Raw genomic sequence first — 25,122 nt, forward strand, 5'->3', positions numbered from 1 at the left:
AAAAAAAAAAGAAAGTTAAAGCCAGCACCAGATTTTATGAGTGGATATTGAATAAAATGATCCGATCCTTTTCAAACCCATTTATATTTCCTCTTCTCATAAAACAATTATTTTACTATGTGGGCTACTATTTCTTACTTATTTTTACTTAATGCCACACACTCCCATTTTAAATGAAGCCTTAAATGTGTTTTCAGACTTTGATTTTTAAAATGTATGAACTCAGAGGACTGACTCTGTGTTGAAGAACAGACACTCGCCCTGACCGTGGCCAGTTTGGCAATCTCTGAGGTTCGGCTCCTTTTTCTAAGAAGTAGAAACACAATTATGCTTTCTATCTTACAGACTTGTTGTGGAATGTAAATGAGAACAGCTACACCTTACTTAAAAGTCCACACAGAATAATTACGAATATTATCATGATAATTGATCTTTTAATCTCCAACCAGAAGATTGTATTATATGCTTTTCATTGTCACCTCTGCAGAATCTTCTTTGTCTAATTTTATAGAGCACTATCCTTGCTCCCATCTCATCTGTTTCACACTTCCTTTGTATATCTTTTTGTTGTCTTGAAACACAGAGACCACAATCACACACATTCTTACAGGTGTGTGTGTATGTGTGTATATATATGTATATATATGTATATATGTGTGTATATATATACAGACACATATATATATACACACATATATATCTCCTTGGTGTAGGTAGGATATATATAAATATATATAATATATATACACATATATACACTATATATGTGTGTGTGTGTGTGTATCTCCTTGGGTGTAGGTAGGATATATATACACATATATATTATATGTAAATATATATAAAACCTATCCGTTGACGGCAGGATAATGCTTGATTTTCTTTCCAGTGTCCTTCCTTTCAATGTTTCATGTTTTGTGGCCCCACTGACAAAATTATGTATAGCACTGAAGTGACTTGGGAACAATTTTGCTCAATTAAAAAAAAAGCATTTTTTGATCCACTCAAGCCAATGGGCTAGGCCAAATTATCCAATGATAGACAAGGACAATATAGGGAAAAGAAAGACTCTTGACAGCAGGATAATCGCCCTGCAAGGCAAATGCTACAAGCACAAACGATGAGCCAAGAATGGGAAACAATATCTCAGCAGCCTTTCTTTCTGCATACAGTTTAACTGTTTTATTCTTCACCAGTTTGCTCTGGCTAATACTAAAACACCTCCAGCACCTTTCCGCTTCCTCACCTAGATATTTTGGATTCTTTTTTTTATTATTATACTTTAAGTTCTAGGGTACATGTGCATAACGTGCAGGTTCGTTACATATGTATATTTGTGCCACGTTGGTGTGCTGCACCCATCAACTCGTCAGCACCCATCAATTCATCATTTATATCATGTATAACTCCCCAATGCAATCCCTCCCCCCTCCCCCCTCCCCATGATAGGCCCCAGTGTGTGATGTTCCCCTTCCCGAGTCCAAGTGATNTCCCCCCTCCCCCCTCCCCATGATAGGCCCCCGTGTGTGATGTTCCCCCTCCCGCGTCCAAGTGATCTCCTTGTTCAGTTCCCACCTATGAGTGAGAACATGCGGTGTTTGGTTTTCTCTTCTTGTGATAGTTTGCTAAGAATGATGGTTTCCAGCTGCATCCATGTCCCTACAAAGGACGCAAACTCATCCTTTTTTATGGCTGCATAGTATTCCATGGTGTATATGTGCCACATTTTCTTAATCCAGTCTGTCACTGATGGACATTTGGGTTGATTCCAAGTCTTTGCTATTGTGAATAGTGCCACAATAAACATACGTGTGCATGTGTCTTTGTAGTAGAATAATTTATAATCCTTTGGGTGTATACCCAGTAGTGGGATGGCTGGGTCATATGGTACATCTAGTTCTAGATCCTTGAGGAATTGCCATACTGTTTTCCATAATGGTTTAACTAGTTTACAATCCCACCAACGGAGGCGTCACGCTACCTGACTTCAAACTATACTACAAGGCTACAGTAACCAAAACATATTTTGGATATTTTTATAATCCATCCTTACAAAATCAATTCTGTAGTTCTGAACTTTTCAGTTTAAGGCCAAGGTTAAACTCAAAGATTCCACTGGTTCTCCAGCCAATGTACAGTAATTTAAAAGATACTTATTAACACTTATCTCAGTGTTGGCAATTCCAAATGCAAACAAATACAATATTATTACTATTTTTTATCTAAATCAGTGATGTCCCTATAAAAGTAAAACAATGAACTCAACACACAAAATCTGTCCCTCTTCCAGGAATATGCAATTTAAAAATTTTATTTTAAGGAAGAGCATTAAAACATATTTTGCAAATAGAAGCAGATCCTGTATCCTATTTCACATTAATCTATACACGAATATCCTACCTATCCCCAAGCATTGTAAAATACAAAAATATTGTATAATTAGAGCCTTACCTTAAGCAAATAATGTGGCTTTTTATATAATTGGTTAATGAATCATAATTATAATAGGGTTCATGGAATTGGTTAAATTGTTGTAAAAGAAAGAAAGTAAGATTTGGCCTCAAATCAGCATGAGATTGAATCTTCGCTAACATTTACTAGATAACTGTTTCATAAAGTCAGGAACAGTCCTGATCATTTGCATTTCCGCATTGACATTACCAGATATACAGCATCTAAACACTTTTTTCCTCTTTTTACTCACTCCCTTCCTTCTCTTTTCCTCCTATTCTTTTTTTCTTTTCTTTAACCTAGTCTAACTTTTTCTACTCTCCTTTCCTATCAGTCCATCTCTAATCATCCTCTCAGTGCTCTCTAAAGTTTACTTCCCCAAAGACCTATATAGATTTTTCTCCGTTACTCAGTTGATTTGAAACGTTGAACTCATTTCCTCTTCTGTGAACGCTTTCCGGTTTCTTGCACTTTGCTCCTGTCAACTTTGCAATATCACGTGAAATGAAACTTGCTTTGGAGATTGTTCCAAAATGCCTTCCCAAGCAAGCAGTGGTGACGGATGGCCTCCAGCTTGCAGCAAGCTACCCCGTCCACCAAGCCAATTGGTTGGAGTATTCAGACCTGAGTTTGTTCGAGTATGTTTCACTTATTGTGGTCTTTCCCACGTCTGTCTCTCAAGTAACAGAGCAAAATGTACTACATACAGCAAGATTCAAGAAATGCACTGTGTCCACCATGCTTCAAGTTAATGTAGACACGAATACTTTTGATGACTATTTCTCTTGAGTTTGTAAAGTTTTTCTTAGCTAGTTTCATTGCCCCCAAGTTGATAAAGTTGTCACCATTTTAAAGAATCCTTAGCAAAGAGTGCAGGTGAACCTTGAACTTCATAGAAGAGGGCTGTTTTCAAGGTCTTTGTATACCCTATCCTTAAAATGGTTCATTTTGAAAAACAAATTCTCTGTCACTGGAGAAAATCATACTTGACCACATCTCCTCAAATTCAATCACATTTAGGTAGGTTATGATCTTTGTGTGTGTGCTTCATAGCACAGCAGTTTAAACTTGTAGTAAATCCAATCTGATTACTTAACTCTTTAATAGCCTCCCATGATCACTCCCCAACTAAATACATTAGTGCAGGTTTTCCCCTGCATAACTGAAGGGGATGTTGTCATCTGTACAACTGTAGTCTGTGGGCTGATTATGAGAGTGGCAGGAGGCAGCCAAGTTCACAGATTCCCAGTGAAACCTCACCTCCAAGTCAGAGACAATTTAAAGCCAGAAAGTCAAACTACAAGTTAAATTCTCTAACCAGATTGAGAACTCGTCTTTCCATTTTGCATACTTTTCTCTGACAGATCCCCACCCTTCACCTCTTTTACATATACCTACCATTTCCTGATTGATTTTTCTATACTTTCACGCCCACCTTTGAGTGGCATGTTTGCTTTAACCGTTTTTGCACACTCACAAACCAATCAGCATGTCCTCCCCATTCTGAGTCCATAAGAGGCCCCGGACCTCACCTCACAGGAGAATTTTTCCACCTTCAGGTAGGGGAACCTCCCACAGCTTTCCCTCTTTGCTGAGAGATTTCCTTTTGCTTAATAGATTCTACTCCACTCACTCTCTGGTGTCTGCTCACCTAATTTTTCCTGGCTGTTAGACAAGAGCTCGGACCTAACTGAGTTGAGGAGCAGAAAGACTGCGACAGTCACATCCAGTGAAGCTCTTTCCTTCATGATTCTCCCGTGTTACCTCTCTGGCTTCACCTTCCTCTGTCTGTCTCCTACACAATGTATCTGTGCCACTTTTAACTACTTTTTTCCTAAACTTGCCACATTCTGTGATTTTTGCAGACATAACTGGTACTGTGTGGAATGTTGCTATCATCTTATCTGCCGCCCTCACCCAGTCTTTAAGTTTCATTCACCTGCTGTGTGTTAAATTTCCCCATAGAGATTAACCACCTCTTCTCTCTGATTATCTTATGCCGGTGTCACACTTGCAGTTTGTCTCAGAGTTTGTCTGTCTTCCCTTTGGACCTGAAGGGTGTTTGGAAGTGGGTTGTGCTGTGTTGCCCTTTGACCCACAGTGTTTGTCATGGATTAGGCACAAGGGAATTCTGAAAGGGCTAATATGGCAAATCAAAAATCAGATTCCCTTGGTTCTACTGTTAGCTCTAGCCTCTGCCACTTACATGCTGTGTTACATTCCATAGATTACCTAACCTCTCTGTACTACATGTTATTTAATAGCAAAATGGAATTTGAAGCAATATCTACTTCATGGTGTAATTGTGACCAGTAAAGAAGTTAGTACATGTAACTTAATTAGAATGTCATAAATAAAGAGCACATTTGAAATATTAGATATCAGTGATAATACTGTTACCACTTTATAGTTATTGCATTATTGCTTCTTTCACAATATTGTGGAAGAATAGCAAAATTTGGGGTATGTAAGAATTATTTATCTATTTCTTATAATTATAAGAAACGCTTTGTTTTTGTTTTGTTTTGTTTTGTTTTGTTTTTTATTTTTTTAGCCAGAGTCTTGCTCTGTCCCCCTGTCTGGAAAGCAATGGTGCAAGGCTCACTGAAACCTCCGCCTCTTGGGTTCAAGTGATTCTCCTGCCTCAGCCTCCTGAGTAGCTGGGATTACAGGTGTGTGCCACCACACCCAGCGAATTTTTGTATTTTTACTAGAGATGGGGTTTCACCGTGTTGGCCAGGTTGGTCTTGAGCTCCTGATCTTAGGTGAACCACCCGCCTTGGCCTCCCAAAGTGCTGGGATTATAGGCATGAGCCACCGTGCCCAGCCGAGAAATGCTTTTAAAACCCAGGATTCTAGACTCTGGAGTTCTGGAAGCTGGATTCTTATGAAAAATTCCACATTTTTAGACACACTTCAACACTGTGAGGATGTGGGGGTCTCAGAATGACTTGAGTGATTCTGAGATTCTAAGTCATCACATAAAATTTACACTATATTCCCTACGTTTTTTTTGTTGTTGTTGTTGTTGTTTGTTTGTTTGTTTGTTTGTTTGAGATGGAGTCTTGCTCTGTCGCCCAGGCTGGAGTGCAGTGGCGCAATCTCGGCTCACTGCAAGCTCCGCCTCCCGGGTTCACGCCATTCTCCTGCCTCAGCCTCCCGAGTAGCTGGGACTACAGGCGCCCGCCACCACGGCCGGCTAATTTTTTTGTATTTTTAGTAGAGATGGGGTTTCACCGTGTTAGCCAGAATGGTTTCAATCTCCTGACCTCGTGATCCGCCCGCCTCGGCCTCCCAAAGTGCTGGGATTACAGGCATGAGCCACCATGCCCAGCCCCCTACGGTTAATACACATCCGTACACACACACACACACACACACCATCAGATCAGAAACACTTTTATGTATTCAAGTTAATGCAACTTTTTTGTAATACTCAGTAGTCAAAGATTAATATTTACCTATGTATTCATTCTCTTTCTTTACTACAATTAGTTTTTAATCTAGTTTTGGTGTTGAGCATTTATAATAATAATAATAATGCTGTCTCATGCTTATCTGAAGTACTTTACAATTTAGATTCGCTATTTCATTTGTTAGTTTTTAAAATCATGTTATATGACTTTTATATATAAATCCAGTCTCTCAATTAAGCAACAACAAAATCAGATTAATTTTGGGGGTGTTGATGAGAAAACCTGTAAGGAAAACCAATAAAGCATTATCTGGGTGACAGAGCAAGATTCTAGCTCAAAACCAATAAAACAGTATCTCTTGGGTTTTCATGTATTATAGGTATAACAATAAATTATCCTCCCCAATATTTTCATTTTAATTGGAGCTGTGAAAACTTCTATTTTCACCATTTATGGGATTCAAAGCAAGTGTTGTTTGACTTAAAACCTGGCACATGCAATACCACCAGGTGATTATAATGAATAGGGAATTTGCAAAGTGGACAATTTTGAACAAGTATGGACAAACTTTCATATTAATTTTGATTTGGCATATCAAATCAAATGCAAAGCTCAAGAATTTTCCCAATACTATATAAACACTCTACTGTTTCTTTGAAAGTAAATTTCCCACACATTTGAGTGTGTTTGTTCTTGTTGTATGCTTAAAGGGATTCCCAGCAAATAATCAATTAAGTAGAAAATATGGAAAAATGAAAATAAAAGTTCAACATTGTGGCTGAAGTTATTTTAATGTATTGCATTTCTACATATGTTGCTTTTGAACTTTCACAATATTTCCAGGTCATTGTTTCTTTCTTCATAGATTCTTGTAGAAGGTTTACGTTGAAATGATGATAAATTAGGGATTACCATACAAGTCAAGAGAGCTTTCCCACAAAGAGATAGTTCAAACTTCATATTACGCCATAATTCTGCTTATGCTGATTTCCAATTTAAAATTATTCATTAACTATCTAGAGGAGACTACAAATCTTGCTGAGATACAAAATGCAAGATACAATGTACTGATCCTTTTAAGTGAATAAAATTACCTTGTCTTTTGGAAACAGGTTCTCACTTTGTCATCCAGGCTGGAGTGCGGTGGCATCATCATAGCTCACTGCAGCCTCAGCCTTCTGAACTCAAGCAATCCTCTTTCCTCAGCCTTCCAAGTAGCTGGGACTACAAGTTTATGCCACCACGCTTGGCTAGTTTTTGTACTTTTTCTAGAGAAAGGGTTTTGCTATGTTGCCCAGGTTGGTCTCAAATCCCTGAGCTCATGTGATCCACCTGCCTCAGCTTTGCAAAGCGCTGGGATTACAGGTGTGAGCCACTGCACTTGGCCAAAGTTAACTTGTGTTTGGCAATCTACTTTAGACTCCATCTTATTGGGTTGTTGCTCCTAACAGTATCTCTAAGACATCATCTGTAAGATTCCTTCTCTTATGTAATACATATCTTTTAAGTAGTACTCTGTACCCAGCACTATTGTAGGTGCTAGAAAAGACTGAGAAAAAGCCAAACCCCCTGTTCTCATGGAGCTTCCATTCTAATGTTGGAGACACATAATAAACTAATACATAAATCAATGTCAGATTCTGATAAGTGCTGTGAAGGAAACTAATTCAGGATAATGAGTAATGGAGTGTAGGGAAGGTGGCAGGCAATATTTTAGGAAGTGGAATAAGAATGTCCAACGAGGTGACATCTTATGGGGACAAAAATGAAGTGAAGCAAATCTGTTCTGTAAATATCTGTTGGGAGAGCTTTAAGCCATGTGACTATGTAGGAGAAAGCAAATGAAAAAGTAAATGCAAAGGACATAGAGGAGACATTTGCTTGTGAAGTTCAAAGCTTTGGATCTTCTGTTTGCTGCCTCTGGTCACCCTACCTGCTTTGAAGCTTTGATATATTAATGTCATTTTGGCTTTGCATTTTCCATGTCAAAGACCTATTTTTTTCCCCTTTTATCTTTTATAATTCGCTAAAATAATTACAAAATCAGTACATGATTTCTGGTAAAAAGCGAAAATTATGTAACAGAAATTCTCTTCAGGTCTAGCCTACTTCATATAGTCTAAGTAATGACTTATTTTTTTTTTCATATGTTTTATTCTTTTCCTTTCTTTCTTCTTTTTTTTTTTTTTTTTTTTTTTTTTTTTTTTGCATTTATATGCATCCCTGTGCTTACAGCAATGCATCTGGGTGTTTTTGCGTGTGTTTTGACTTTTTCTTTCTTTTACTCTTCTGCTTAATTTTTTAACCTAAGACTATACAGATATCGTATTCTTGAAGCTATGTGTATTCCAGAATTAGCAGTTATTTCTGTTCATAATGAGATACGACAAATAATTTCCACTTCTCAACCTCTGTTATTTCTATCTTCTTAGTTTAAACACTGAATTCAAGTTCAAACAGGCAGTAACCTGAATTCTCTAATGTTACCCAGTGGCAAAGAAAATTTATTCTAGGCATTTCACAATTTGATTCCCCTTGGTTCAGTTTTGCCTTCAGACTCTATTTACTAACATCTATTAAACTATTTCATTTCAGAAAATATGTTCATTTTCATGATGCTTCAAATAGCGTGACTCCATGCCTCCATTTCCCGTGACTTTCCCTCTCTTTTCTAATGACTGGTAAACTCTGCCTTGTATTGGCATCTTCTCCTGCATCTCTAAAACCAACTTAAGGCAGCCAGTTTCCTTTTATTCTGATACTTATAAGCTTGAGAACACATAAAGTAATTTTACATCATTTGTTTACTTGGCTCTCTGAACTGCCCAGGGCTTTGCAAAACAATTTTAAAATATAGTTATGGTACTTTGCTCAGAGTACAATTTGAAGTTTCTCATAAACGGCTTTTCAGATTGTTTTGCCTAAGATGGAGAAGCAAAAATAAAGAGATCATTTTTTAACTCTCATGACATAAAAGTTTTAGATTTTTGTAGGCTGAAAGTTTCTAAAAGTTATTTGAACTTTTCTTTCTAAATTTCATGAGCAACGTGAAAGGGCTCCTACAGTATTCACGATTATGCTTACAATTTTCTTGCCGCAACTAATTGAAGATACAAAACTTACACCCACAAGCAACCACAATGACCACAGAATGACGATGAAGTGGCCTATGGTCGTCAGTGATTCATTATGCCTGAAATGTTTGCAATTAAACTTAATGGAGGGGAAATAGGCCTCTCTTTACAAGTGGTTGGTCACCTCCTTTTTTCCATTGATTCAACCACATTATTAAACACAAGTAAGAATATATTTTCTCTAAAATTCACGATGTAATTCAAGTGTCTGTCAACACAAATTAACTCTACTGTCTGCTGTCAGCAGTATACCAAGAAACGAAAGATACTTGTTGATTTTGGTTTTGAAGCCAAAAGATGTTAATTTGGAATAGGGGTGGAGTCAGTTAGAATAACAGTATAGCTCAGTAGAAAGGAAGCTACAATTACAACTACTACAAAATTAAAATAAAAAAATGAAAATTACACAAAATTAAAATATAATTAAAATTTAAAAAAATAGAAAGCTATAATTATCAAAACACACCGACAAAATTAAGTTTATCAAACATCATTGTAGACACCATAAAATATAATTTTTTGGCATCCGAATTCAGCTGTTGTGATCAGATAGTCCTCCCTTCTGTTCATACTTTAAAGAATAGAAGATAAAAGAAAAGCCAATAGGAGAGAATATCAACAAATATCAAAAAAAAAAAAAAAAAATTAGTTAAGTGGACCCCTGTAAATTGCGTTAGAAGATTTTAGGGTAATGAAGATCCTATTAAACCAGAAAATAAACATAAATCACACCGTGGTTGTCTGTGTCTCCTTTGCCTCACTTTGGTTTGGTCACAACATGACATTAAAGCACTATATATTATACTGGAAGAACATGGCAACAGTGTCACTATTTTTTGGCCTATTGTTGAGTTCTCAAAGTTCTTCAAAGTTATTCAGAGTTCTGCAGTTCTTCAAAGTTATGCAGTTCTTCAAAGGTTATTATAATAGCGGTCTTTTTTTTATTTTCATATTTGAATTAACAGCATTCTGAAAGGCAGAATAATATCTAATTATAAAATTTTGAGTTATCTGAGAAGGTAAAACTTTTCATAGTTGAAAGCTTTTCAGTTCATCTTATTGACATACAAAAGTAATTTTCCACAGTTGAAGTCAGTTAAGGATTTTAAACACTTATTAAGTACCTCATAAGCTATATAAAATATTTTGCTTATGCAATTTTAGTTTTTTAAAAATATTAAATTATATCTTTATGGATCCTTATATCCTTATATCCTTAAAAACATCTTAAAATTATTTCAGACACAATAGTTTATAAAGTCCAGCTTTCATTTGAAACAATGCAAGATTCCAATAGGAAGCCAGTAGGAAGAATCAGGTGGATTCTTAGATCTTCTTAGATTACATTCTTTATCCTCTCTTCTTATTTTCCTGTACCATATTTTGTTATTCTATTCTAACTTGCTTCATTTATTTACTTGTTCAATAAATACTTACCCCACACCAATATTTTATGCTAGGCATTGCTGTAGGCACCTTGGATGCTGTAAGCAACTTAGACAAAAGTTTTTGCTACTACATTTTAATGTAAACAAAGGGAATATGTACCATGATATGTCAGAAGGTAATAAGTGCCAAGAATAACACTAAAGAAAGGGGCTGAGCAAAGGGGGTGTTGGTTTTAATTATAATTCTGGTTGTTTAAGGACACTCTTTGCCTTATGGGACCAGAGAATTGGATAGTTCAACTAAGAGAAACTGAACATTTTTCTGTGATTGTAGACCCATTCTTGAACAGATCCATTTCACCTTTACAAGTACACAGACATGGATATTTATCCCACCCAGCTGTTAATTACATGTGGCTTTCCCATAATTAATTAAATGTGACCTTGACCCTTGGCCCTTACTTTGCTTCATGTTACATTCTTTGCATGAAGCCATATCATTTTTTTAAGTGGATTCTTAATCTCTCTTTGGTACTTTTGGTGGTATTCAATTACATTTTCAATTTTGTTTTCTACTTTCAGTGAAAGATACTTAGCACTCACATAAATTCACCATCTGAGAAATTATTTGTTTTCTTATCAATCTCCTGTAGATGACAGGTTGTCACATTTTGCAGTCAAACACATGATTTTACAAAATGTGTCTTGTCTAGGAAGGTCAACATAGAGCTTGAACAGAAATCAATTATTATCTGGTACAGTTGTTCTCAGTCTTCGCTTCAGACTTTAAAAATGTGATGTCAGACCCCACATCAAGAACTTCATTCAACTGTTTTGAGTAGTACTTCGGTTTTGGTATTTTAAAAAAATATCACCATATGCTTTTATTGTGTAGCCAGGGAATATGAGAAGATTAGCCATTTTGCTCAATGTGGGCCAACACCATCTGAAACTGGAAGCTTTGTAGAGATGCAGAACCCCAGAACTACTGAGTCAGAGTCTGCATTTTCAACACAGTCCCACGTGGTTTGTGTGCATATTAAAGTTTGAGGAGCACCACGCTAGACATACACTTTCATTTTGTAGATATTAATTGCTAATAAGGAGTTCAAAAGCTCATTTTCCCAAAGTGGATACCACTAGCTAGGAGAGAGTGAAATGAAGAAGCCAGGTATAAGGTTTCTCGATCTCGAGCTGTTTCCCTTTGCCACATATGCACAAAAGATTGTCAGTTTTGTAAAGGACTGGAATCTTGATGCAGATTGAAAAAACTATATATATCTGCATAGATTAATTTTTAAAAGGTGTATTAATGTTAAAATATAAATTATAAAATGCATTGAAATATTATTTAATATAGCAAAAGACTGAGTAATGAATATTAATAACATTAATAACGCTGATCCTTTTTAAGAAACAGACATTTTGTTATATATCAGATTTAGTAAAACTTTCAGCAAATAACTTATGTGCAACTAAGTAACACATCCTCAAGTAAGATGCCTATATCATTATTTCATTTACTTAGTTTTACTTGGTTAATCCTTTTATCAGCAAAATTGAGCAAAAGTAAACTTTTCTCATCATATTATCATAATTCGCAGTAGAGTAGATTTGGCTTTATGTTGTCTCATTCTTTCATGGAAGCTATTTGCTTAATGTTAAACATTTGTTAGGTCATATTAATGTAGCTGTGATAGGCCCTTCTCACAAAAAAAAAAAAAAAAAAGAAAAGAAAAGAAAGAAGGCTGGAAGAATTTTAGCCTAATCTGCCGCTACCTAACTTTATTTATTACCACAGACCTAGACCTCTGAGTTGGAAGCAGGTGGCCTTGTTAACAGCTATTGGGTCTAATAGCTTTGTGTGTGCATTTCATTATCTACATCTTTAAAGAGGAATAAAGGCTACCTCTTACTCAATGTCACAACCAAGAAAAATAGAAAAAAATGTATTTTCAAAGAAAAGAAATGTGTGTTTTAGTCAAGTAAATCCATTTAAAATGAAAGTGAAAGCTTTGTGCATTATTGATGAGAATGAAAAATGATGTGGCTGAGGAAAAAAACTGTATGATGATTCCTTAAAAAATTAAATGTAGAATTACCATATAATCTAACATTTATACCTCTGGCTATATAACCAAAATAAGCGACAGCAGGAGCTTGAAAAATATTTTTGTACATCCATGTTCATAGCAGTATTTTTCATCATAGCCAAATTTGGAAGCAACCATCTATCTATCAGTACATTAAACAAAATGTAGTGTATTCATACAATGGAATATCATTCAGCCTTAAAAAGGAAGAAAATTTGAACGCATGCACAACAAAGATGAACTTTGAGGTCATTATGTGAAATGGAATAAGCCAGGCACAGAAGGACAAATACTGCATGATTCCACTTATATGAGGTCCCTGGTATAGTCAGATTGATAGAGAAATAAAACAGAATCATTTGTAGCAGGGGCTAGAAGTAGATGTGAATGGAAAGTTAGTGTTTATTGGGTACAGAGTTTCAGCTGAAGATTATGCAAAAGTTGTTTAGATGGATAATGGTAATGGTTGCACAACATTGTGAATATATTTAATGCCACAGAAGTGTATCCTTCAGGTAATTAAAATGGTACATTTTTATGTAGAGAATAAAGCAGTAGTTATATTATTTATCACAATTTAAAAGTATAATACAATATCATATGATTGCACAGTGTTTGTGGTCTATTATATTAGCATTTTCTTTTTTAACTTTGATCCGTTATTAACCAAGCAATTATTTGAACCCTTTAGTGCTGTAATTTTTTATTTTTTCCCAACAGCCTTGAGAAATAAATGTTCTCTAACATAGTGTCATTTGTGTCTTATTTGGGTTATTAATCATATTCATTGATTTTAGGTGAGCTGTCTTTTAGCAGTCACACCTAATGCCAAATCAATTTCATATCAAATATGTCTTTCTGAAAGTATATCTTTCATACATATTCTTGACTACTGATTTATATGATTTTATCATAATTTACTTTCCACTCGCCCTCATACTGATTTTTTTTCTCACTCTCACAATTGGGATATGTTTTGATTGAATCTAAGCATCTTATTAAACTGTTTCTAAGTTACATGTTTCAAATCAGAACTGGTTGTGCTCAATTCAGAACAAGCATGAAATGTACCTGAGGGAAGGAAAAAAAAAGTGACTCCTTAGGAGATTATGGACACAGCTGATTACTTTAGCTAATATGTTTGAAATTCCAAACTGGAGATTGAGATTCAAATTTTATTCAATATTTTAAAAATAAAATGCATATAACCAGTTTTAATATGTAAGCTGTCACTTTAAAGACAGCTTGAAATTTTTTTCACTCCTTTCTTCAGTAGTGCCCTTTGCTAACTAGGAAAATAGGAAAAGTGGAAAAGGCAATAGGACTAAGAAATGGAGAGAGAGAAAAAATAGACTTGTGGGAAAAGGGAAGAGGAAAAAAAGAGAGAGATTGAGCAGGTAACATTTCAATATGTAAAAATTCAATATTTAAAAGCATACATTAATGACATATAAACATCCTCGGATTACTGTGAGTGGGAGAAAGGGGAATACTTCAAACATCTCTGCTTATATATAATGGTCCACACAAATTGCATTAAAAGAATATTACAGCTGTTTCAGGAAATTCACAGTTCAGGGTGAAATGTACCATATGTCCTCCAATACCTGCACACAGCAGGGTGCGTTAAGACAGCTATTAGGCTGACTCCCTGTTGTGCCTAGGTACTGGAGGACATATGGTGCCTTTCACTCTTGACTAAAGTTTTCTTCCTTTCATGGTTTCCTGCAGCAACTTGAACGTGTTCTGAACGTTGTTCTTCAGTCTGCAAAAATTGGTTCTTTGGTTCTCCACTACAACACACACATATGCATATGTTTCTTCTTGCCTAAAGTGATTTTTCTCTACATAACACTGTTCTTGGCAATACATAGCCATGACTAATCAATCTGGAATAAGTTAAACATATGATGATGATAAAATTGCTATGTGTGGGCTGCAAAATGGAAGAAGGTGTTATCTCTAAATTAAAGTTGAAAATATTTTAGATAATGAGAGAGAACAAAAACAAACAAGAAAAATGGTCAACCAATACGCAATATAAGAATCATCTCTTTGTTTCCCTGTCATGCAAACAAATACTAAATCTATACAATAAGTCCTCACTTAACAACATCAGCAATTTTTGGAAACTGACTTTAAGCAAAGCGACGTATACTAAAACCAATTTACCATAGGCTAATTGATAGAGAGTTAAGTTTCTATGGCATATTTCTGGTCACAAAACCTTCACCAGACTTCTAAATAAAGAACCAAAACATGTCTACTAGTAAACATTGAAATAAATGTGAGCTATGCATACATTTACAAAAGATGAATAGGAACAAATAAGATAATTATTTACTCAATTTTTGGTGAATCAGTGAGTAAAGGTGGCCATAGTGGTGAGTTAAATCAAGAAATAAATGTTTGCAAAGCAAATATTGTATGGAGCACCCTCTACCACTACACAGTTCGAAAACAATCACAAATGGGGCAGGCATGCCGTGCGTGCACTTTCGTGCTGCGTCATTTATTTTTGTGCATTTGTATGATTATTTTGTACCTGATTAATTTATATTTTACAATGTGCATTCATTCATTTTTTTCTTTTTTTCATTTTTCAATCTGCTCCTTTTAGTTCAAGGTCTCAGGGAACCAGAGCCCATCCAGCAGCTCAGGGCACAAGGGGAGGACTGACCCTCATGGGACTCCATTACCTTGCAGGATGCAATCATACACACACACTCACTCAGACTAAAACTATTTGCATACACCAGTGAACCCAATGTGCGTATCTTTGGGATGTGGGAGAAAACCAGAGTACCTGGAGAAAACTCACACAGACGTCGGGAGAGTTTGTAGACTCCATGCAGTGTCCTCAGCTGGTAATCTATCTTTTTTTTTTTTTTTTTTTTTTCCCACCAACATAATAACAAAACAATTTTATTGGAAGACCAACTCAGGAGTTTCTGTACGAATGGCAACAGAAAAAAATTGTGATATATAATCAAATTCAAATGCTGTAGCAGTCATTTTTGCTTGCTTACAGTTTGCTTGCCCTGCTTTCTTATTTACAGAACCTGGTGTAGTTTATATACATATCCATAAGAAAGGCTGGCCCTATTCCAATCTCAAGGATGAATCAGATTCAGTCTATTTTTTTTAAGCGTGAGGATAGAATGTGATACAGGTCAATAAGTTCTTAAGGTTTCCACAGAGGATGCTCCTGGGAGAGGTTGTCTCACTCTTAAAAAGTAAGTCCATTGAAAGAATGGCCTCTTTTGTTGCACTACATTGCCATGCTTAGATATGATGCATGGAACTCTAGCAGCTTTCTTGAATACTGGAGTATAGGTAGACATTAAAGCAGAGAAAAGGAAAAACAAGACAAAACAAAACACTTTGGTCCTTGCTGTCATGATTTAGGTCCTGATTAAATTGAATATGGAACTTCTCATTTCTTGACCTGTTTTTAAATCAGGTGAACTAAATTGTGATTTTTTTTCCCTGCAAAAGATGTGCTAAGGAATATGAACATATCTTCTGACTGTATTTTTTGGAGATTGAAGTTTAATGTAAATCTCACGTAAATGCAGTGGTAGGTGTTACCTAAATAGCCAGGGCTTAAAATGTCTACATTTCACAATTATTCATGATAAGGAATACTGTATAATTCTACTCAGTTTTTCTAGTATGTGAGATTAGACTAATAACTTCTTTGCTCATTTCTTTCACAATCGGGAGCTTTTTATAAACAGATAAGAGATAAGTTCTACTCTGTTTAAATTGCATTTTAAGAAAGTACATTTATCAGATGTTTAACCACTTGGCCTTCAGAAATAACACAAAGCTACCATCAATCATACTTATTTCATTTTGTTTGGTCAGAAGAGGAGAAGAAAAACTAAAAAGCTTCAGTTTTCTTCCCTCACTTACTTACGCGACGATCTAATTCTAACTCATTTTCCTTTCGCCAATTCTCTAAAGAAATAGTGTTAAATGGAGAAAGTACAGGGAAAGCGGGAAAAGACAGAAGGGGAAAAGGTAGTGTATTATTTCATTCTCATACTGCTATAAAGAGCTACCTGAGACTGAGTAATTTATAAAGAAAATAGGTTTAATTGACTCACAGTCCACAGGCTGTACAGGAAGCATGATTGGAGAGGCCTCAGGAAACTTACAATGATGGCGGAGAGGCCAAGGGGAAGCAGGCAGCTTCTTCACATGGCAGAACAGGGGAGAAAGAGTGAATGGGGAAGTGCTACATGCTTTTAGACAACCAGATCTCATGAGAACTCACTGACTATTACAACAACAGCAAGAGGAAATCTACCCCATAAGCCAGTCACCTCTCATGAGGTCTGTGATAGTTAATACTGCGTGTCATCTTGATTGAACTAAAGGATGCAAAGTATTGTTCCTGGTTGTTTCCATGAGGGTATTGCCAAGGAGATTAACATTTGAGTCAGAGGACTTGGAGAGACAGATCCACCCTCAGTCTGGGTGGGAACAATCTAATCAGCTGCCAGTATGGCTAGGATAAAGCAGGCAGAGGAACTTGGAAGGACTAGACTGGCTCAGTCTTCTGGCCTCCATCTTTCTCCAGTACTGGATGTTTCCTGGCCTCCAACATCAGACTGCAAGTTCTTCAGCTTTTGGACTCTTAGACTTGTATCAGTGATTTGCCAGGGGCTCTCAGTCCTTTGGTCACCAGCTGAAGGCTGCACTATTGGCTTCCCTACTTTTGAGGTTTTGGGACTTGGACTGGCTTCCGGGCTCCTGAGCTTCTGGACAGTCTATTGAGAGACTTCACCTTATGACTGTGTGAGTCAATTCTCCTAATAAACTCCCCTTCATATATTCATCTACCTTTTTACCTATTCTGTCCCCTCAGAAAACCCTGACTAATAACAAGGTTCCTTCCTCAACACTGGGGATTACAATTCAACATGAGATTTGGGTGTGGAAACACAGCCAAACCATGTGAGATAGCAAGAAGCAAAACTGAAGAAAGAGAAAGAAAAGAAGACCAATGAGAGGGACCAGAGAAGGCACTAAATATCTTCAGGTGGAAATAATTGTAGGGCAAGCATATACTGTGTATAACTTGCATACCTGTGCTTGGTCAGGTAGGGCGAATGTCTACGTATGTCCCAAGTAGACTAAGCGTATATTATCCCATGTGCTTTAAGGGAGAGTCTTGTGAGGAAGAACATAAGGCAGCTTGTAGCAGAAGGAACACATGACACTTGGAGGATAGAGAACAGGTTGAAGTTCTATTAACTTTTTCTCCTTGTGTGGTCTTGACCAATTTATCTAACCTAAACTTCAATTAGTTATGAAGAATCTTTCATAAGAAGAATAATACTTAAGTCATGGTATTGCAGAAAAAGTAAATGAGATCGCTCACATGAAAAGCATATTGAAATGCATTATGCATATGTTCCATAAATCCTCCAGTCTCAGTCTCCACAGCCCTGAGGTGAAAAGCTTTTGAGACTCACCATTTCCTGAGAGCTAGGGAAGTTTTCCAGCTGGGGTGCAAAGACTCTCACCAGGATTGGCCCAGACAATTTGCTGAAATAAAATTACAATGAAAATATCCTAAGTTTATTTCACTATCTTAACTTTCCAAGAAAAATTTTCCCTGTCATTATTCCTAAATACCGTGAAGCTTCAAAAGCAAATATTATCTCCACTTTCAGAGAAGACCCCGGTTGTGAGAAATCAGACATCTTACTTAATACAATTTACTTATTGACTAAGAAAGAATTAGCACCCTATCAGCTGATTCTCAGTCCAGAAAAAGATTCAATAAGTACTTTTCATCTGGAAAGACAGAGTTGCATTTAGTCGTTGATACAGAAATAGATCAACATCACCTTTGCCAAATTGTCCATCCAGTAGCTGCCAAATTCCATTGCTGTTACTCACTGGAGGTGACTAGAGAAAGGTGAATGCTAGATCAGCTATACCTCCTCCTCCTGATAGCCTTATTACCAAATGTTGTGAGATCCTTGGGTATGCTGAGTAAGAAACAATTCCCAAATCTCAGAGGCTAAAATAATAGAGACTCTGGAGGTCCATTTAGAGGTCGCTAAGATGTCTGGTCTTGTCTTTGTTGTCCTCACTCTGTGATCCAGAGTAACAGCAATTAAACAAAACATTGCCTGTGACCATGGCAGGGGACAAAGGGAAAGAATTCTAGAAGGTTTTGTAGCAGCAATTAAAAACCCACTTAAGAAGTGGCTCTCCCAACTTATTAATAACCAACACCAAGAGGTTAAAAACGCAATGTGTCATGGCAAGTGAAGAGCCAGTATTTAGTACAAAGCATGAATGAATATCTCCATATTTCATCATGGAAGCAAGTCTTAGGACAATTTCCCAAAAAGGTAAATGTTTATTAGTAAGTTAACTTAAAATGTATCATGTGATCATTTATTCATTTTTATTTATTTCTTTATTGTAATCGAGTCAGTCCCAGATTTAGGAAGGGAGACCTAGTTCTACATGAAGTAGGGAGAACATGTCAGGAACACCCTGGTCCAAAGGCATTAGCTTGCTAAACTGGGTAGATTGTCTGTGTGGTATGATGCAAATAATTTCTGTGGTAGGACCAGTGACATATTTTGAACACTCCTCACTTTATGTGTAAAAGGTAATTTCTAACAAATGATACGCTAACTAACAAAACCTTTGTAGTAGATTTCAATAATGATTTCTGAAAAAATGAGTAGCCACTTCTGGCAGTGGATTTCTATTTAGAGCAGTCTCCATGCATACTGATTGCTCTTAGCTGCTAAAAAGTCACCTTAAAACTCAGTGGCATAGGTCAATAAACTTGTATTTCTCATCCATCTATGGAGTACAGCTCATCTTAACTGAGTTTCTCATCTAAACGTGGGTAGGCTCTCCTGCGCATGTCTTTCCTCTCTCTCCCAGGAATAACAGGCTGCCAGGAATGTCCTTTTCTGGCTATGGCAGAAGGCACAGAACTCAATTAGAGACATGTAAGTTCTCTTGAAGCCCAGGCTCAGAACTGGAGCACTGTTTCTTCAGCTTCCTTTACTGGGCCAAAGCAAATTACACTGCCAAGCTCAGATAGAGAAGTTCTCCCTAATCATGGTAGGAGGTTATTACAATGTTACATAGCAAAGGCGTGGATATGAGAAGTGCATAATAATTAGGATCGTTACTGCAATCTAACACATCCCTCTAAAGAATAGATAAAAGTTAAGTCATGAACTCCTAGGTCACATTGCTTTTCATCCTAAATAGTTTTAAGTTTCAAAATTCCCATTGCTTATAGTGAATTCTGGTATGAACAGAAGCCCACCACCTGACTTCCAGCCAAAGTCTCTGACAATTACTGCTAGAGTAAAAAATCAGTGTTCTCTGATGTCTCTAATGTGTGTTGAGCAGAATAAAGGAAAGGAATTAGACCATGCTTCCAGCAACTTAAAACAGAAAAAGGATTCAAGATAAAGAGCTTAATTCTGTAGCTATTGTGAATCAAGATCAAACAAAGTCCATTCTCAGAACATGGAAAATAGTGATATACATTTTGTCCTCTTCATGTATAAAATTATACAGATGACTCACATTTCTTTGACCATACACCTGCAGTTCTTACTTTGCAGAGACTAGGTTAATAGAAAAAAAGATTGTTCCCCACTGAGATGGTAAAAGTCAGTGAGCTGGAATGTTGTTATAAAGTGAGTAAATTGCAGAAAAAATAAAAATATTCTAAAGAGAATTTTAGCTTTGCTTGAGATCTGATCAAATTGTCACCATAAAAGTGTGTTGGTAGAAAATAGGTATGATGAATGACAAGGTGCTAAATTCCCCTGAGCAGAGAGTCTCAGAATAATGTAGAATAACACATATGTTTATGTTGGTAACTGTAAGATACATCATCATTTTCTCTGAATGTTATTAAGTAACTTTAAAGTTTATTGGCAGCAGATAAAAGCTGGTATCAAGACCGAGTCCATGTTGGTTTCTACCATGCAAAGGAGATCTAACAGTGATTTTTGTACAAGAAGCATATGCCCTCTTAATTACATAAAGCATTAAGTTACTTACAGAAGAATTGTGAACCATATGGCCCATTAGAACCAGAAGTCAGAAGGTAATGGAAACTAGGATTTCTGTGTTTCTAACTACACAGAGACGCCATGCAATGGGGGATTCTTTTTATAAGCTGGGAACCAGTGCAGAATTTCATCTTTTCATTTGATTCATTCAAAAGCATTATTCTAAGGAAGGTTGGAAGAGTGCAGCACCCACTTTGATCATTTTTAACAATTTATCGTATCTCTGGAACAGCACTTACTAGACAGTATTATGATATCACTATTTGTTTATTCACAGAAATCTGGGCTCTTCTAGGTCAAGGGCTTTATTTTATGCAGCTGGGTTTATCTCCTTCTCGTCTTAGCTAACTCTCACTTGAGGCTTAGTTGAATGTTTCAATGTCTCTAAGACTAGATAAAGTTTATCCCAAAGCAAACATTATATTCCCATAGGAAAAGCTGACATTTCATAAAAAGAAAAATCTTTATAAATACTATTTGCCTGCTGTATATATTGGATCCTAATAATGAAAATAATTGAATGACCAAAAGTGTGTGCTTTTTTAGAGTATAAAATGAACCCGGAGCTTTACTTTGAAATTAATATCTGTACCAGGGTTAATTTTTAAGACCTACTTTTCAAAATGATTTGAAAGTCATTTGAATTGCTAAATCACATGAACTCTACATTTACTATACATTCTCAAGTGCGTGATGTTGAAACACACAAGTTTTGTTCTAGATTTTACAATATGTATTTAGTGTAGTCCTCATGAAGATGCAGCTACAAGAAAGAAAGTGACTCTTGATTTTGATCCTGAGAATGGTCGTGGAGAGGTAAAAATGGTCAAAGTCGCAGCCTTCCATTTTGCTTTGGAAAGAATGTCAGTATAGGAGATAAGGGAGAATTTTAAAACCATGTTTCATATCACATAAAAGAATTCTACTTCATTTCTTTCTTAAATTCAAGGAGATATTAAAAATGCCTTCCTGTGCTTTTTTCTTATATAATAGGCTTCTTGGAAAAATCAAATTTGTCCTAGTTCTGAAACATCAGAATGCCGTTTTTAAACAAAGAAGAAGATTTAAATGGATATCACTAATTCTTTCAGCAAATAAAGATGAAAATCATTTAAAATAATTTTGTAAAGCTGTGAGATTAAATAGGTTTTTAACATCAAAAGTGTGTCATGGGCCCTCTCACGTAATAATAATGGTAATAATTTTAATATGAATTAAATGTGAAAATGGATGATGAAAAAGTGTATTATGAAATCAAAACCTCTTTGAAATAAGTGTTTAATTTATTAACTATCATAAAATTTGTGTTTAAACATTTATAAAAGTTGTGTGTGTGTGTGTGTGTGTGTGCTATGTACTGTATATACAAGCGGACAACTTTCAGTATGTATCTGCTTTTGGAGAATACTTGTAATAATTTTAATATCTGTCCCCTCTCACATGTGTTAAGGTTCATTGAAAGGGAAATGTATGAGAAAGTAATACAAAGACATCATTTTGTTTACATGTGATACTTTGTGGATTACATTTTATTGTCCTTTGCCAAATGTGACTGCTTTTAGTAATTCCATTTCACTGGGTTTGGGGTTATGAACAGACTGTCTTCTGAAATGAATTCCCAGATTCACTGAGATCATAACTACTCCATGGAAGCCTAGGGATCTCCAGGTGTGCCCGTGTGTGTCACGTTTATGCACATATAAAGGAGAAAGATAATTTAAAGGGCAGTATCAATCCACTGTGATTTGCATATGGTCGTCACACTTAGATAAATGAGGAAAGACGGTGAAGAGCTACAGAGGAGTCCATGTGGAAAGGGCTTTCTCAAATATAAACAAATAAACACATTATTTAGTATTAGCATTCTTCTTTAGAATGAACAAATTTAAGAAAAATGTCTTTGAAATTTAAGTAATTAGAAGACAAAAAATAAAACCAAATAAGCACAGAATTTAAACCAAATAAGCACCTTTATCACAATAATATTTAGTAGGAGTTATTGTATAATACAAATAATTATGGTATATAAGGTACTTCATAAAGTGGGCTGAATCCCGTGGTTCATTTCTGCTAGTATCTGCCATATTCTTCATTTTGACTAGCCCAAACTACAAGCAGATACCAAAATTAATCTCCTTATCCCACCTTCACACTTCCTGTGCCTGGAATTCTCTTGATAAACTCCTACTCTTATTTCAGTCCCAGATCAAATGGTCCCATTTCATGAAGCTCATCCACGCTCCTGCAAGCACTAGTGGCTCTCCTTTGCCACACAGCACCTTATGCTTCCTCTACTACAGCTTTAGTGACAAGTCAAAGATTGTTTATTCTCCTGATTCAATTGTAAGACTCTAAATGTAAAGAACATACTGCATTTATTTTTGCACTTCCAGGGCCTAACACAGTAAACCCTTTAGAAGCCTATTGAATAAAGTGTATGTATTTGAGAATGAACTGGTCAATTTGTAATAGATATAAAGTGAATATTAAATATATACTATTTTTAACAAATTAAAAGTGTGCAAGGTCAGGTAGGGTGTATCATGCTTGTAATCCCACCATTCTGGGATGCTGAGGCAGGTGAATCACTTGAGGTCAGGAGTTGGAAACCAGCCTGGGCAACATGGTGAAATCCCGTCTTCACCAAAAGAATACAAAAGTTAGCCGGGCGTGGTGCCACATGCCTGTAGTTTCCAGCTATGAGGGAGGCTGAGGCAGGAAAATCTCTGGAACCCAGGAGGCAGACATCGCATGAGCCGAGATCATACCACTACACTCCAGCCTGGGCAACAGAGCGAGATTCTGTTTCAAAAAATATAAAGTGTGCAGAAAATTTTCAACTCTTCTATTATAATATAAAACAATATTTTTCAAAGGAAAGACATATAGCTCTTTAAATCTATACACAAGTAAGGAAATCAGACTATCAGGTTATGCCTCTGTAATATAATTTTAATTGACATTTGTCTTTTAAATGTAAATCCCTAGCCTCATCCAGCCTGTAAGGGCCCTGAGAGCATCCTCCATGACACAGAACTCTATATCCAACAAACCAACACAGTAACCCACAAAAATAAACACCAAAAATACATAATTATACTGCTTTTGATAATATACACATAGATTTTATCCTCTAATTAATAAAGTGGTCTCCCTTTATCTGCAAGTGGGGAAGGCAAAACCCCAGTAGATGCCTGAAAACAAGGATAGTACCAGATTCTATGTGTAATATGTTTTATCCTACACATACATACCTTTGATAAAGTTTAACTCATAAATTAGGCACAGTAAGATATTCACAACAATAACTACTAATAAAATAGAACGATTATAATAATATGCCAGCATGCCTACTCTTGCATTTCGGACACTATTAAGTAAAATAAGAGTGACTTGAACACAAGCACTGCAATACCACAACAGTCGATCTGATGACAGAGACAGCTACTAAGTGACTAATGGGCTGGTTGCCTACAGAGCATGGAGATGTTGGACAAAGGGAGAATTCACGTCCCATGCAGGATGGATTGAATGGTGCAAGATTTCATCAAGCTACTCAGAATATAATACAATTTAAACATGAATTGTTTACTCCTGAAACTTTCCTTTTAATATTTTTGGACCATTGTTGATTGTAGGTACCTGAAATTATGGAAAGCAAAACCATAGATAACGGAGGACTACTGTATAAGATAAATTATTGTATGATGTTGTAGTTCTCTTACTTTGATGCCTCAGTGTTCTCTAGCTCAGTTAATCGTCACAGTGTATTTGCTTTGTCCAAATGCCTGTTCTAGCTCATTTTACTGAGAACATTTTACTTACATTTAAAGGTTTGATTTATGCCTTTCCAAGCAAATCGTCTCCGGCCATTTCCACCTTCCAACCCAAACTGAATTAGACATTCTTGACTCTGTCTTTACGCTGGACTTAATATTCAATATACACATCATATTGAATTGTAATTGCTATCACAAAATATGTCTTACTTCCTTCATAAAAGTCATGAATTCTTCATTTGTATATTCCCAGAGTGTAACACAGCACTCTGCACATTGTAGATTCTCAATAAATGTGAGTTTCATAAATGGATGATGTTAACTACAAGCACACATGTCAATCACATCACTGTGCTCTGGTTGATCCAGTAGCATCACAGGAGCATGTAATAAGAAAACCATGCACAAGATCAAATGCATAAATGTTGCTCTCAGATTACTTTTTGATGACTGCATACCATCTGAGTCTTAAACTGAAATATCTCGAACACTGTAGGAAGTCAATACATAATTAGAAAAATAATTAAAAAGGTGATTTAATCAATGAACTATTTATTTTAAACCTTGATATTTTTTAGAAAAATACATTCACATCAAAGTAAATGTCATTGATGCCTTTAAAACTCAAAGATCAGGAACACTTTTACACTGTTGGTGGGATTGTAAACTAGTTCAACCATTATGGAAAACAGTATGGCAATTCCTCAAGGATCTAGAACTAGATGTACCATATGACCCAGCCATCCCACTACTGGGTATATACCCAAAGGATTATAAATNTTT

The sequence above is a fragment of the Rhinopithecus bieti genome, unplaced genomic scaffold (assembly GCF_001698545.2).
Source record: "Rhinopithecus bieti isolate Rb0 unplaced genomic scaffold, ASM169854v2 scaffold_6782, whole genome shotgun sequence".
In the NCBI taxonomy this organism is placed as follows: domain Eukaryota; kingdom Metazoa; phylum Chordata; class Mammalia; order Primates; family Cercopithecidae; genus Rhinopithecus; species Rhinopithecus bieti.